The 16,817-nt window shown below is 42.3% G+C and overlaps 1 protein-coding gene across 3 annotated transcripts in view; it reads right to left on the bottom strand.

Moving 5' to 3' along the window:
- Positions 1 to 16,817, bottom strand: part of STARD13 (StAR related lipid transfer domain containing 13) — a 140,953-nt gene that overhangs the window by 67,851 nt on the left and 56,285 nt on the right. Inside the window, exon 1 of one of the 3 annotated variants that reach the window (XM_058044657.1) lies at positions 3,791 to 3,802. The exons of the other annotated variants lie outside the window; for them this stretch is intronic. The gene's annotated coding sequence lies outside the window, so the exon portion shown is untranslated. Of the gene's footprint in view, positions 1 to 3,790; positions 3,803 to 16,817 lie in introns of those variants that run through there. 3 annotated transcript variants of the gene reach the window in all.

Below are 16,817 nucleotides of genomic sequence, written 5' to 3'. Positions count from 1 at the left end.
GTCTTGCGCAGACATTCAGTGGGTGGTTTCATAATGTTCCACAGCCTACAGAGCTCCGTGGTTTTTTTTTTTTTTTTTTTTTTTTAATGTAATTTACTGTTTTTATCAATATCTGATAAGAAAAACAAGAGGCAGCTGTAGCTCTACCACCCGCCCCATGCTTGTCACATGCTATATTACAAAGAATGAACCGACAAAATTTGTTTCAAAAATGGGATAATGTGCAACATGTCTAAAATATGGTCTGAGATATTTTATTTGTAAGAAGTTGCACTCTCAGGAAGGCACTTTTGTGGTGGCCACATGAAAAACGATTCCATGTAATGAAGAGATTTAAGAGCTGATTAATAAAAATGTAGGGACTGCACGGGCAGCAGACTAAAGGGCTGGAGCCTGACCACACTATCCTACCAATCCTTATGGAAGAGGAAAGATTAGGGGCTAAAAGTCCGCAAATGTGCTCCAAATCACGAGGAGAATGCAGTCCCATTGGATGGAAAAACAAACTTGCATCAGCTCAGACCACTCTTTTCCCCTCCTGCCCAAATTCAAGATGAAAGGGAGACACTGGACTTACAGGGGAGTTGTTTACCAGAACTCTCCCTCTAAAGGAAGAGAGACCCCATCAAGAACCCTGTGATAAAGACAGATCTAAAAAAAGTAACTGGGACACTAAATTTGTTCTGGATCATCAGGCAGCTCAGTGGCATAACCAAGGAAAGTAATTGGCACCTTCCTCTGGAACTCATGGCACTACCCACTGTTCTCTTGAGTTAGATATACCAAAAAGCAGGAAAGGTTCAAACTAAAGTAATGAAGAGAAAAATCAGCTATGCCTCTGTGAGGGTGCCAACAAGGAACTGTTCTGTGGGAGGATAACCAAAACACATAGTGTCTGAGAAGGAAGTGAAGGAAATTAGGAAAATAGAAAAGGTTACAACTAATCTAAATTTCTGTAAACTTGAAAATCAAAATCAGAGGTCAACACATGAATAAAAACAACATGTCTGATAGCCATAAGAACATCCTCAAAACACAGAGACAGAAAATGAGTGCACATCAAAATGGCATGAGGAGCAGTGAGGCCAAAGAACAAGTTGAGTAGGCTGAATGATAGTGCATGGCAGGATGCTGTCCAGAAGAGAGGTGATGGTGAGTTTATTCTTAGGATACTGTTCAAGCACAGTGCTTAACTGCTTCTACTGCTCTGATAAAAATACTTGGTAAATATAGGAAATTTCCTCAGTAGTTTGGGTACATTACAAGATTCTTTTCCTTCCTTCCTTCCTTCCTTCCTTCCTTCCTTCCTTCCTTCCTTCCTTCCTTCCTTCCTTCCTTCCTTCCTTCCTTCCTTCCTTCCTTCCTTCCTTCCTTCCTTCCTTCCTTCCTTCCTTCCTTCCTTCCTTCCTTCCTTCCTTCCTTCCTTCCTTCCTTCCTTCCTTCCTTCCTTCCTTCCTTCCTTCCTTCCTTCCTTCCTTCCTTCCTTCCTTCCTTCCTTCCTTCCTTCCTTCCTTCCTCTCTCTCCCTCTCTTTCTCTTTCTCTTTCTCTCTTTTTTTCTCTTTCAGAGAAAAATGTCTTGACTGTACTATGTGATTATGTCTGGGAAACTGGATGTGATGGGGGACATGCAATAATTTTCTTTTTCCCCAGGTTTGTTATGTAATCCTGCATTGGACTTGGCATTGTAATCATTAGTAGAGAACACTGTGAAGAGCCTAAAGGGTATCAAATGAAGTGGTATTGTCAACTGAAAAATCCATTTTCCTTTCCATTTTTGTTAACACAGTAGCAGTGTACTTACTGACTAAAAAACCTAACCCCCACCCTTTCATTTCATCATATGAAAATCTTGGCACTCACTCCCTGCCACATGAAAGCAAATGCCTGTAGACATGCCTGGTATATAACAAGTGCCTGTCATACTGTGATGTGAGCTGAATTGATTTGAAGGCAAACACCTTGACAGACAGGCCATCAGAGCACACACAAAAATAACACAGAGATAAATAAATAACACTGATGTACAGCATATCCCTGTTGTTTCTAATGTGCTTGGCAAGCTCTTTATTCCATATAAATAAAAAAATTACAGGAATTGAGTGTATTTTAGCAACAAACATCAGAAAAAACCAGTATCATCATCCTAGCATACTAATCTCTTGTGCTAAAGAGGGACAAGCTGTTTCTGCACTGAAAACAGACTTTCCCCCAGACCTTTCACAAAGTCTTTCCTCCCTCTGCAGTAACAGCACTCACCATCAGCCAAGCTTTTGGCAGGTTACAGAGACCTGCACCCATTTTTGTCCATTCCTCTTCAAGCCTCTGCAAATCATAATTTCCAAAATGTGCCTGGCACTAGTGGAAGCACAACTTGCAACACTCAGCTTGCTGAGACCCAGAAAAAAGCAGAAAACCTCTGGCTGTGTGCAGTAGCAGATGCAGCAGCAAGACATGTCCAGCATGGTCCCTTCAAAAGGTGCCAATAACCCCAACCAGAGCAGGATGTCAGGATAATGCAAAGAATTCACTTTTTGCCCCAGTTGTCCCTGCCATCAGTCACTGTGACCCCTCCTCCTAAGTAAATGAAATCAATCAGCAGGGATTTCTGTAAAATACATAAAACAGTCATCTTCCAGACTCTACCAGAAGATAAATGGTTCCAGACATTGGACTGCAGCCATTTTCCCACACATGCTACAGTGTTTTGTCATCCATATTGGGCCATAATAGTGAGTGGGTTTTACTTTTTGGTTTTTTTTTCTCAGTCAGCAGCCAATGCTTCTGCTTCTAACTCGTACACTAAAACCACAGCAACAAGAGTAATTTTTTCTGTACAATTTGTAATAGAACAGCTTCACTCCCAATCAGACAGTCTGGGGTCTTGTACAGAACTTTGACACTTTTCTGCTACAGATAATATCATCTTATTGCACTCGGCTGGAGCTCTACAAACCTTTTTAGGATTAAAGCATATCACCATCACCCTAAATACAAACCACTGAAGTGAAACAAGCATGAAATTATGAGCAATGCAAACCTTATCTGAGAACCTGCTAACAAGAAATAATATGATTGCTTACAATATCTCATGTTGGCTTTTGTGCTAATTTCAAAGAAGGCTACAAGTATACGACAAAAGATGCATCACAGTGTGAGTTTTCAATTAATTTTAACATATTTTCAAGCAAGTCCTTAATAATCTGTTAACATAAAATGCACTTTGGAAAGAACCACGGGGTTTTTTCATTATTAAGAAATGTGCAACCAAATTCTATCCTTAATTAAATCAGGAGTAATTTTATTAACTACAGTAGACTTAAACCTGACTTACATCAGTGTAACTGAGGGTAGGATTTAGCCCCGGGGTGTTTATACACTGTAGTTCCAGTTAGTTTAGATCTATTTGGGTGGGAACTCCTTTCCCCTTTCCAGAAAAAATATTCTTGTCTACCCTTTTTCACCTCACAGCTGGGGCCAAAACAGCCTTTTCTTCTAAGATATTTTTCTGAAAGGTTACGAATGAATCTTATCCTCGATAGGAGATGACCTTGTTAAACAAAAAAGCACCCTCTGAAGTAAGGGACACCGGCAGTTTGAAAGTTTGTTTACAAGTTTTGAAACACGGCACCTCAAACAGATAAGCTTATTTACATCTTAAAAATAAATAAAAACTTCAAGTAAAAGCTATTTAATACAGGAGCTACTTATGTCTGTTTTCAAAGCTGAAAAGCCCTTTCAAACAGTATTAGCTGCTGCATTAAATATCCCTGTTGCAGTATAGAAACTTACTGTCCACAGATATCCTTGGGCTCCACTGCACCTCTGAACCAAAATCACTTTCTTCTTTACTTCATTTTCTGCTCTCTTGAAATCGGATTCCCAGTTCCTGACAGATGGCTCCTCTGTCACCGAGCTCTGCTTCCGCCTCCTTATCGCTGCCAGCTAATACTTCCACGATGCTTAGCTGTTGTCTGCGGAGCTGTGCTCTGCATCATTTCTACTCTGATCAATGCTCTGCTTGGTTTTAGGTTGTTCCTAGTCCCGCCTCCCGCTCTTGAAGAAACGAAAACTCACAGCTGGATTTTCTATAAATCATCCCTTTTAAGAGTGGCTGGGCAAGTATGGCAAATACTACAGCTAAGACCTGCTGCTCTATTTCAAACTTCAAAAACAATTCCTCATCTTAATGATGCACACATGAAAGTTAATCATGTACTAAAATCACTAATACTGAAAAATAGTGGCCAGATAATTGTGACCTTCAGGGCTTAGATGCTGATTAATGTAATACAAAACTCCTCTCTGTTCCAGGGGGGGAATATGGTAAAACCTGCTGCCTTGGTGAACTGCTTTATATAGTGCTGTGCTTGGAACAGGAGCTTGTCATGCTTACAAAGATAAATTTACATTTGCAATACAGAGCTTTCTGACAGACCAGCCCAGTGTACATAGTGTTTAGGCTAGCAGCCCTAAGCTTGAAAGAGACTTTACCATCACAGCAGCTCTTCTGAAGTGTGGGCAGGAAATGCTTTTATTTTCTGCACAGGGCTAAGTGCACTACACAGCACTGAGCTCATTACCATGTTTAACAAAGCATGGAGTACAAAAACAAGGTGGTACCATAAAACCAACACTACGAACTTTGCTCCCACGAAAACAGCAAAACAGAGCTGAGTTTCTGTAAACTGTTAATTGTTCTAATTCTCCACCTTCCAGATCTTCTTAAGAAATTGTGCTGTGGAAATGAAAAATGACTGGACAGATCTGGATACAGTCTGAATGGGCTGCAAAATCCTGGTGTTTTCTCTAGGATTTTTCTATGGAGAGAGCTGCATCCCAGCTAAAGTGTTGCCAGGGCTAAAATCAACTCCTTTCTTACTAACAGCTGCCTGTGTCCTGGTGTCCCATGAGGTCCCCTGACTGCTGCCCACACTGAAGAGCAGCTGAGCTGCTGCTGGAGTCTTGATAAAGAACTCCTTGGATTTCGGACTGAGGAAGTGTGCAAGAGCAGCGTGTGCCAACAGCAACTCTTCCCCAAGTGTGCTGCTCAACTCCCAGCAAGCTGGGACCCGTGGGCTTCTCCTGCCAGCTGCTGGAGCTGAACTATTGCATCACTCGCCTTCTATGAGTGGATCTCATCCCTTTTTGAGTCTCATCTACCCTACAGTGTTCCAAAAATGCAGTGGAAAAACACCAAAAAAAGCACTTTTGTCTATTTATTCCGACTCTCTAACCACTTCATTACGTGCCAAATAATCCTCCCAAGTCCAGTTTTTCCACATGACAGATGAATGTGTGGGTTTCTGTCAGATCCAATTTGACTGTCTTTTTTTCCCAAAGCTGAAGAATCTCCTGGTTTCATTCTGGGGCTGGTCTGCCTTTTTGCTCACCCCCGTAGGTATTGCTGCTCCCATAAGCACTGCAGCCAGCCCTTTTGTTCACCTGATAGAAGCTGATGCCACAGCACCCAAGCTCAAGCCTTGCTCCCAGTCCATGACTGATACTGTTGAAAATATTCTCACTTTCTTTGCCTTTAGTTCTGCAGACAGTAAATGAGGACAGTCAGTTGTGACCTTGTGATCCCCATCACCATGGCATGAGTGACCTGAACACAAGAATTTCAGGACAACCACACCAGACTAATTTCCAAATAGTTACCAGCCTGGCAGCCCAGGAGAAAGCAGTATGGATTAAGACACCAGGAATGCTCTGAGCCAAGGACAACATCACTGTGATGCAGCTATAGTCTGTTAACCAGCAGCCACAAGACACAGGTCCTGGGCCCTGTCCAAGCTGTGACTCAGATCTGAAGTGCTGCAATGACAGTGCTCTCCTGTGGATGCACTGGTTGATCAGTGCCAGTAATTTGATGATGGAGAGTGAAATGAGCATGGGCAGAGCACTATCCCTGCAACCAATCTAAATATGTAACGGCAAATATAGCAAATCTGCTTTCCAGGTGCTGTGGCACATTCAGTACTTATCAGCTGTCAAAAAACCACCACATAACCAACTAAAATTACTTGTTTGACCTTTAAAGTGTACTTGAAAATCCACAAATGAGACTCATCAGTAGTACATATCCAGTTGAATAATAGATCTCCAGAAAAGGTTTCCAAAGAGATTAAATACTCAATACAATGGTGTGACATGCACTATATAGACTGGAGATCTTCCAAGGACTTTTATAGAGCATTTTGTTTAATGTCTGCAGTAGTGTTTACGGTACAGAGGGCAAGATTGCTCTTTCTCTGCCCTGAGATTCCTGACCATCACCTGAATAACAAGAAAACGTTTGCTGCAGGTGGAAATAAATATATTTATTATACATTGCTTCCTCCATGTATTTAGCTCCAGAAAGCGCACAGAGTTCTTTGGGGATGAAAGGGAAGATCTGCTGCTACCACCAGTGAGTGTTCAGTTCACAGGCTCAAACTAGAGTAAATCCCCAATAAGGCAGCAAAATGTGGTAGCAGAGACAATGGTTCATCAGGTCCTTTTTATCTCTGCAAATCTTTTATTGGGCCCCACTACTTGCTAATTGTGAACAAAGCCCTGCTTCAGTATGGCTGAACCCAAGACCATGGAACGAGCTCAGGTCCCAGGAAACAATCCCCTGCATTGTTGGTCCCTGTTCTGGACCACTTCTACCAACTTCCTCCTAAGCAGTGTGAACATGAGTCTGTCTGGGTTCCCTGGCTGTGGGATCCCTCACTCTCCTTTGTTTGGTAGTACAGATGTTGTCCCAGGGATGAAGGACAGCAGGATAGTTCCTCCTGTCACTGTTATGCAGCCCTCACTTCCTCACTTGAAAATTGTTGTGAGATTTGCTGGGACCCTGCTGGCACACCAAGCTCACAAATGGTTTCAGCTCCCATAACTGCACTGGGAAGGGGAAGGAGAAGGAATAAATAACTTACCATTTCCCTCCAGTGACTTGTAACTAGAAGAGCTCAGACTTCTCCATGCAACCAGGATAGCTGTGCAGGCTTGGCCCTGAACTCTTTTTGGGAATTGTATATATTTAATATGTCAAGCCTTCTACCCTGACTTTGTCTGGGGAAAATTTTTAACAGTTTAAAGGCACTCTGATGGTAGTGTATTGCCAATAATAATGTGGTAAATAGAATTATTAAAAACTTTGCCTTTTGTATCTTAAAACTCTAAGGTACTCAAGAACACATTATTTCTTCTTACTGTCAGATTTTGCTTTGCCAAGATAGAATGCATGAGACACTAGACAGATGTGGGAAAGTCTTGAGTTCTTTGAGAAGAAACAACAGATAAGAGGACACTGATGGAAAGGTGAGCAAGATGAAGATGCTTATCTATGAAGACCAGCATTTGTATCTGCCTACAGATCCTCTGCACCACTGTCCTGCAGCCTTCTTTCTCTGATAGTCTGAACATCCATTTTCAGCTGAAACTTCTCCACAGCTGAGCTACACTTGGGTCCTCCAGCTCAAATTCTCCTCATTAGTTTTCCCCATCCAGTTGAAGGCAACAAGATCAGACAGGAGATCTTTGGATCCTGGAGGCTACAGCAGAGCCCTGTTTCAGTCTCCTTTGATAAAACAAGCCACTTCCCCTATAACAGCTTTTCCAAATCCCCTGATGCCAGTTGAATGGGGGCTGGATCACAGGGAACCAGAACTGTGTGCAGATGTGCCCCCCTGTGCCATGTACTCACCTCTCCCACGGGAATACACTGCCAGACAGACCCAATGGCCAGGCTGCACTGCCTGCCCACATTTCAGGAGTGACTTGCAATTACTCTCCAGTCTGCAAAGGCACTCAAGCCTTTGATCTCTGTTGCTCCCAACTGCCAGCCTCCCAGATTTTGCCAGCATTTCCTGCTGCTGTTCCCTAATCACACTACCACACCACTGATAACCACAGTACAACTGCAAATTGAGCTGCCTGCAGAGGAAGGGCACATGGAGCCAGTGCCCCACTGTATGACCCCTTCCTTTCATCCCACTTTCTCATTGCATGTCCTCTACAAATTCTTGCAGATTCTGGAGAAGAACTTGAGGCAAAGGTTTTACTTTGTGCTACCAGGAACGGATGAACCCTGTTTTCAGGTTTCATTTAGAAACATACTCATATTTTTCCTAAAGATGATGGAACTTGATAAGTTGTAGAGATGAGGTAACATAAAGTGCTGCATCACTTTCAGCAAGAAGACAAGGGGGAAAGGAAAAATAATACTGGGTTATTACTATTTGAAACTCTGAATCAAATGGATATTTTGAGGCAAAATCAAAATAAAAAAGCAAATTGAAAACTTCCTATCTAAAACAGAACACTGTTGACTGGGGGATTTTCTCCTGGGCAGCTTTCATGCAGCAGATGCTCTTACCTCTGACTGCCATTTCCCAAAGAGATCTTGAACTATTTGTCATTCATTTAGTATTGTGGTTGTTACGTAAAGTAGGACAGTTGTGCTATCTCCACCTGATGAGAAAGCCACACACTTTTGCATCCTAAATCAAACACATTTTTTGAAGAATCAAAGTATGCATTACCTAACTTACTTTTCAGAAAAACCCCTCTCACTTACACTTGGTCCTCATTTAGTTTTTCTTCTGCTGGAAAATCTCTGGAGTTAACATGGCATATCTGTGTGTCACATGTGTTCCCTTTTAATAGCCAACATAAATGTTTTTCATCTCTGGACTCTACAGCTTGAGTCTCACTTATGAAAGCCAAGCAGTGCCTCTCTGCTTTATTCATCACGCGACCAAAGGACTGCTGATCTCCCTCTTGTCTACGGGCAAAGCAGGGGCTCCCAGAGCCCAGCCCAACACCATTCCCTTTGGTTTCATCGAACTGATCTGCTGATAAACTCCATCCTGATTCCTAACACTCTTCAGCAAGCTCTGCTTCCCAATATGTTTCCCTTCCCAAGGACCAGCAGTGCCACGCTCGCCTCTGTGCCCCTGCAGGCTGGGCCTGGGTGAGTGTGGCTGTACGGTCCCACTACAGGGACACTGTGTGGATGACAGAGGCACAGTATTTCTTTACATTGTTAAAATGCTGCAAAGAATCAGAATAAAAATTCTTGACATTGCTGCATGAGTCAAAACTTTAAGAAGCTTATATTAAAATATGGATCACTGGGTTGCTTCAAGGGAGGAAAAAAATCCTTGTTTTCAGCAGAAAGTTCATTGGGTCCTGAAAATCAGTAATTAAAAACACCATTAGTAGACAATAATCATCTGCAGTGCTAGTTTCCTTCTGAACATAAAAGGCTTTAAAAGGACAGAGTAAGAGAGAAAAGTTCAGCATCAGCATTTGCCTCAAGACCCAATGCACCCAGGGGCTGGCCCAGCATCCCTTATGCAGGGAAATGAGAGCTAGAAAAGATATTTTTGTTGCTGTGTGTAAAAGCTGGATTTCTGAATTGATATGCCTGCACCATTTAAAATTAACTTGTTCACAGTAAAACTTGAAATGTCATCCTGAGGGACAGCACCACCATCGCTATCATCCTGATGCACATGTTAGAGAGAAGTGCCACCACCCTGGGCAGAAAATGCAGCCACTCTTTGCTGTGCAACAACACAAGGCTGGAAGCAAAGAATATGGTTTCCAAATTAAACAGCAGGAGTAATTTCTGCCAACAGGATGTAATTACTCCTCTTGTAAAAGAGCTGTGGAACACTTAATGGTTTCAAGCGCTAATACATATGGAAACAGAGTGTTCCACAAATACCCAGCCAAGTGCTAGAGCACCACTGGCTTGGGGAGCAGTAAAGGGCTGAGACCACATTCAGTACTGCCTAAGACTTCAAGGGCCTCCTTCCAAATGCTGCTCTAGTGGGACTGAAGTTTCTGTAACAGGTATGGTCACTGCCCAGGATGATATTTCTTGTCTCTCATAGCAGCTGTAGGTAAGGCTGTGGTAAGACTGCGTCACAGCACTAAGTATAGATTTATCACCATCAAATCTCAATGCCAGGTCTGTGACTATTTCATTGATAATTTATCTGATTAGACTGCTATCTTCCCAAACATCTCTTTATGAGCAAGAAGGATCTGAGACTATGCCAAATATTTCAAGGTAATTCCATAGGATATATGGAATCTCAAAGCTGATGTGCCACTGACACTAATTTTCTTAAGGCCTGACCAAAATACATTTGCAGATAAGAAATAAATAACAGCATCTAAATGCAGAAATCCTAAAATTATGGCCAGAACATTCCCAGCATCTGAAAGCTCCTTCATAGAAAGTGTATTTGTTGAGTGAAGAATGTTAGGCCTTAAATACCCTATGGCAACTCAGCTCTTATATTTACATGCAAAAATTCATAGCCATACTTGTGAAATCAGGCAAGCAGAGTTCTCTACAAAGCAGCTCTTCTGGTACAAGTTTTTGACTATCTTTACTACTGCAAACTGGAGCTTGGGAGGAAACAAATGTCCCAGCATCTCCTCTTCCACTGAAAACACGACGTTTTCAAAACACATCCATATATGTAAGACCTTCTGCAACAAAACCAGCTCCACTCACACCTCTCACAGAGTATCATGCATTTCCCAGAGATTTTAAGGTGGGATTTGTTAAAATTAAGAACAGTACTTACCACAGGAGAAAATTGTCCCTAACCAAGAAGACAAAGTTTTTCTACATATCCCTGCCTCAAACATCAGGAGGAAAACATGCTTGCAACTCATCTGAGGAACTGCTCTGAAATTTAACAGGCTCTAATGAAGACAGCAGAGGTTTATTTTGAACAATCACTTAGGGGAATGGGCATGAATCCTCCATGTCAACAATGCCCCTCAGTGTGTGATTCTCTCATCCTCACACTGACTGAAGAGAAAGCAAATGAGTCTGGTTGGTGACTATTTCACGATATAAAATTTGTTTTGAAACATGCAAAAATTCTTTTTGAGCAAAACTCAGCATGATTGAGGTATGAAACATTGTCTTCCTGACCTTTCAGAATTCAAAAAAATCTGACATTTGGTTCTTTGGTCAGTTATGCTATTGATAAATTTATTTTCTTTCAACACACAAATGCACAAAAAACTTCACTCATCATATTTCTATTGCCATCATCCTTCAGATCTTTTAGCATGATTTACAGAGGGGGAAAAATGAAAGAAAAACAAAAACTGGCAGTACATTATGCAGCTTTGGGCAAAGAAGATGATGGATTCTCCCAAAGTAATTTCCTGCAAAGTGAGATTTGATATAAGGATCTTGATTATGTATGTCAGTGCTGGGAAGGTACCCAGACATGTGAGACTATCATTTACAAGCAATGCAGCCAAGGCAGAGGCCACTACTGGGTTTTAGAAAGGAAGAGCATTAGTACAAGGGAACAGAAAGAAAGGATTTTTCAGAAGAGTTGGAGACAGCAATATTTGATTTAACTTACAATACACTGCTACCTCCTAAGATGGTCCCAATTAGACCTATTTCTGCATACCACATTTGGCAAATGATGCCACACTTGGTCTTGTCCTTCTCTAACTCTCTTGGCAAAAGCAACAAAGGCTTCCTAGCACTAAAAGGCCACACTGCGGTTTTGTTTTCAAACATCACTTCTAGGAAAAAAGAGAGAGTAAAAAAAAAACCTCTGTGAAATACTCTGTATCCAAGGACAAAGCAGAATGGTTCCATGTGAGTCATTTTCAGTCTTTTCAGGCTTGGCATTTGTGGTATGAACTCAGAAAAGTCATTACCAGTAATTCTGTCATTTCAAGTGTTTGAAACACATGAGAAAAAGTGCTTCTAAAATGAAAATCCCATCCTAACCACTTCAGTAACACTTACAGATCAACTTCCTACAACTTCAATCTAAATCCATCTCACTATATTTAAAAAATATTTTTGGATGCTCTAAGTAAACCAAGGCATTCAACCTGTGACTTGAGAAAGAGATTTTCAAACAAAAATGTTGCAAGAAGCAAGCAATGATTAAGGAGACACGTTTCCATTTGTTCACTTGAAGCACTGCTTGTTGGATTAACCCAAAGTGAGCCTGCAATCCAGCCATATCTTTTCTCCCATCTTTAACAGCCAAGCAAAAACAAAGAAAAGAAAAGAAAAGGTATCACATGTGCAGCCACTTTGCAGGAAAGTTTTAAGTGATCAGAATTAATTCCTTTGCTCCTACTGACATATGGAAACTGCTTCTCTGACCTTTGATGAAGAATCCATCTCTGAGCTTCATTTTTATTTGATATATTCATTTTTTATTTGCTATATTTAATGACTGCTCTTATAAACCAGTCTAAATGGAGAAGCTAAACCCAGAAAGAAAATACAATATTTGGGTCTTTCAAACACCAGTTTAGGTTTATAAACAACAAAGCAGGCAGTGTGTTGTGATGGTCTGGGTAGTCCCAGCAACACGAAGTCTCCCCTCTCCCCTCCTAGCAGGACTATCTGACAGTATAATGAAAAATACATATTTTTCAAGTCTCCAATAATCAAATTATCAAACCAAACTAAAGGTCAGGATTTCTACGGGCACATGTACAATGTGACTCACAAGGGATTTCAAAGCAGCTTTTCCCATACATGCAAATTCTCTCCGATGCCATTATTTTTGGTGTCTTGTACCGTGTGAAGTTGCACAATAATAATCCTGCTGTTAGAAAACACATTAAGGCTCCCCCGTGACACAGGCACACCTATTGACACAAACGCTGGAGGCCCTGCTTGTGAAATGCCCGCACCTCTGTCAAATCAGCCTGAAATCAGCTCCGGAGCCGCCGAGGGCGTGGAGGCAGCGCACACAGAGGGAGTGTTTGCACAAGCCGTGTTTCCATAGGAAACCAGGGCAAACACACATCCCCACTTACAGAAATGCAGCTTTCCATAGCGGCGGCGGGCGAGGCCTGCAGCTCCGGCCGCTGCCCGCTAGAGGCCGTGAAGCCCTTACGCCTGCCCTGGCCCGCCCGCACAGTCCAGCCAAGAGATGAGGAATGGGAAACACCAAAAATGAGACGTATTTTCTTCTGACATTAAAATCTTAACACTTCCTGAGAGCAGCGAGGCACCTCAGCCCTGGCAGGCCAGCGGGAGCAGCAGGGCCTGCTGTGGGTGGCCAGCTCTGCCCACCAACAACTGGAAACCCGAGGAGGAGATGGATGAGGAGGGTGATCAGAAAAATGAGAAGCTACAGCTGGCTGGAGGGAAGCTACTCCTCTGTGACAAGCCCAAAGTAAACAATGGGCAGCCAAATTTAACGGGTCACTTTAAAAATTAATTGTGCTTTTTGAACATCACTCATTGGAGCCTGGCAAGATGCAGCAGTCAACAGAAAGGATGCCAAGCATGAGAGGGATTTAATGAGCAGCGTTTGCTGGAGAACTGCAGCAACAAACACATGTGCACAGAAAAACACCGTGGAAGCTGCTTTGTGGGGAAGAAATCTGAGGGTATTTCTCAGTACTGAGAAATACATAGGGGTAGTATAACAAAAAGAAGAAATACTCAATTTCTCCAATTTAACTCCAAGCAGGGCTTTGCTGGTTATTCAGAGATTATATCCTACCCCTCTGTGAGGGACACAGGGAAGCAGATGAAAATTAGGAGAGGTGACCTGCCCAGAGCTGTGCTCTAAGGGAGTACATCAAACCTGGACTTCCACAGGAGGAACAGGAACATGGCCCTTACAGAGCCTAAGGCTGGAAATCACATCTAAATGTCTTCCTGTAAGCTCGTGACAGGCTATCCAGAAAACTACAAAGGGTCAATGTAGATCAGATTATTCTTCAGAGCTATTGACTGCCCTGCTTTTTGCAATGTTGAATTTCATCTGAGCTGTGCATTCACCTAGCTTAATTATGCCCCATTTTAAGTTCCTTTATGTTTTGCTATCTGGATTAGTTAAATGCTTTTGTGTTTTCTGCAATCTCTGTCATGTTCCACACTTGTGCCACAGATCATTAAACAGCATAAATGTCACACAATTTCTAAAATGACATTTCAGGGCAGCCCAATAAAAACCAATGACCTCAGTAAAAACGTATATTTATTTGTCTTGTATTGCTTTCAAGTTCTTGGCAACTCTGTGGTGAAACATTCTGTTAAGACTGGGTAATATGAGTTTAAGTACCTTCTGGCTGGTGGTCAGACATCTCAAAAGCATTAAGGTATGATGCAAAATGTGAGTACCACTGCATCCTTGGATGGCCATTTTACAAGAAGCTAGTGATCAGGTAGTTTGTGTTCAAATATACAACTCGGGCAGTTCAGGGTGGAAGAGGATTTTGGCTTTTGCATTTCATAAGGATATTTAGTGGTAGCTGTTGGTAAGTACCTCAGTGCAGCAGACTGAGGGTTGATGCCCCTTGCCCTGGTGGGGGCCTATAGCCCTCCCAGCATGGCATTGTGGGGATCCTTGGGCTGTGGCACTTGGCTTGTCCTGATGCAGCATGCAGGGATGCCACAGTAGAGCTCATGTTGTGACAGCAGCTCCAGAGCAGGAGGAGACCAACACACACTTTGTGAAGGGTGCAGCACACCCTGCACAGCAAACCAGTGTGCTGGGAGCAGTGTGAAAAGCTCTTGCTGGGAATGGTCCTTTATCAAAGGAGGGTAAATAAATTTAAGACAGATCTGTCTGTATTCATGAAGACAACTTTTTGTTGTTGTTAAGAAAACAGAAGTCTGGTGGTTTGTTGGCAAAAGAAAAATGTGAGAAGTGGCACGAGTGTTCTTCCACTTTATGCCTCTTTATGGCACCTAGGGTGGGGGGGCTGCCTGCAGATGTGGAAGCACATCCCCACCTCCCACTTCCAGCCCCAGCTCCACTGGGCAGCTTGCAGTCCCTCTGGCCAACACTCAAGGAAAAGCTGGGTCCTTATCTCTAATGTGTTCCAGTTAGGCGGCCCTGAGAGCAACCCCAGGTGTTCATACAGTCTCTAATCCCATTAAGGCTCTTTTAAAGCAAGTGGTTTGGTTGGGTTTTCTTTCTGGTGTCACAGAATTTACACTTAATGGGTTTGCAGTTATTAGGCAGTTAGAAAAGTTATTTGCACTTTGAGGTTTGCTGCCAGAAGTGTAGCAAGAGACAAGCACTGAGGTTCTTGTGAATCCCACAGCTGCTGTGACTTTTCCATGTGAGGAAGGAACAGTTGCCGGAGGCATTTCAGAGAAATGCAAGAACACAGGAACAGTTCATTAATACTGGAAGTGAATTTGCAATTATTGAGAGCAGATGGCCAGCTCACACAGTGAATGAACCTTAAACCATCTAGACTTACAAGACTACAGCAAACATTGAAACACTACCAAATTCACAAAAAAAAAAAAAAAAAAAAAAGAAAAAGAAAAAGAAGTAAAATTCATACGTGCTCACAGTCAGAAGTCAGCTCAGATTTGGATCCTATGTACAGTGGCTTAAGTCCAGATAAAGCTGTCAATATTAAACTGAGTCAGTGGATTTACCACAGAGTTCATGCCCCTTCTTTTTACTTGCATAAAAAACCTCTCAGAGCCATCCAAGATAAGCAAAAATAACAAGGACCTTAATAAAATAACAGTATCAGCATCATTAATAAAGCTAGGAATCAAGCTAATCCTCCCTTGTACAACTGCAACTCAGCTGTATCAGAAATGTGTTAGCAGCATTAATAAGAGTGGAAATCAAAGCTGAAGTTACATGACTAAGTTTTTCATTACTTAATAGTCCACTAACAAAAACCACCATACACACACTGCTTTAACAAATGTATCTGTGATGCACTCCAGAGCTGTTGAATTCTTTCCATACATATGCTGTTTGTAAAGGCTCTGTGAAGGAGCTTAAGAGAGATGTGTATCTTGAAAGCACTCCTCAGCAAAGCAGCTCATGGACAAATTAGAGTTATTATTGCTGTAGGCATGTAACAGTACATGTGTGCAAAGGGAAGGACTTAGCACCACATGCACTTCCCCCTGCCAGGTCTTCATTTGGCTTGGCAAACAAGACTATAATCACTGGGGGCAAGAGGGAGGCTGTAAGCAAAGAGCTCTCTTTCATGATCCTTCCTGCATGTGTCCAGGGAGTGAAATGCAAGGCTCCACGAGCTCTGACAAGGCCATGCAGTCATCCTTCAAAATCTTTTTCCCTGTCACATGGAGTTTCAGCTGTGTACCTCTGGACAGCAAACAGTGAAGGCTCCCTAAGGTTAAGATGACCTGCAGCTTACAGGTCTTTGCAAATGGGTGCACGAGGGCTCCAGTGCTGTGTGGATGTCAAGGCAGCCGGCAGGGAGAGTCGACACCTCAGAATTGCCAAAGCCCTGTGCGAGAAGGTAACTGCAATTGGACTGCACTCTGAAGGCCAGCCTAAAAGCTGCAACAGCAACAAAGGACATAGGCAAGGTATGTGACTTTAAAAAGAACGGTAATTGGATTTTCAGACAAGGAAGGGATGTTGGCTGGCTGGCACTTGTGATCAGTGCAACTTGCTGAGCAAGGAATAGAGAAAACTTAAAGGCAAATCCCTCCAATCAAGATAATTGCTAACAAGGCATCCAAAGATTTTTCCTTGGTTACCCTCACAGAGTTAAGGGTGTATGAATTTCTACTCATACACAGGATAGAATTTAAGTTTTCAGGGATATACTTGTGGCAAAAAGCTTAGGTTTATTTCACACAATCAACTTAATTCTTCTCTTAAGCCAAAAATCTGCATAGCATGTCAGTTTGTATGCAGATCAGATTGTTTGTGATATAATTCAGCAATTTCTTTGTCTGGCTTCATGGCACAATGTACAAAAATATGTCAATGCATGTGATGAGCTTATACTATCAATAGGCTAATCCCATACCTACAGCAACAGAAAGTGTGAAGTGTTGTAG

The sequence above is a fragment of the Melospiza georgiana genome, chromosome 2, assembly GCF_028018845.1.
Source record: "Melospiza georgiana isolate bMelGeo1 chromosome 2, bMelGeo1.pri, whole genome shotgun sequence".
Lineage (NCBI taxonomy): Eukaryota > Metazoa > Chordata > Aves > Passeriformes > Passerellidae > Melospiza > Melospiza georgiana.
This window is presented reverse-complemented; position numbering and strand designations above follow the sequence as displayed.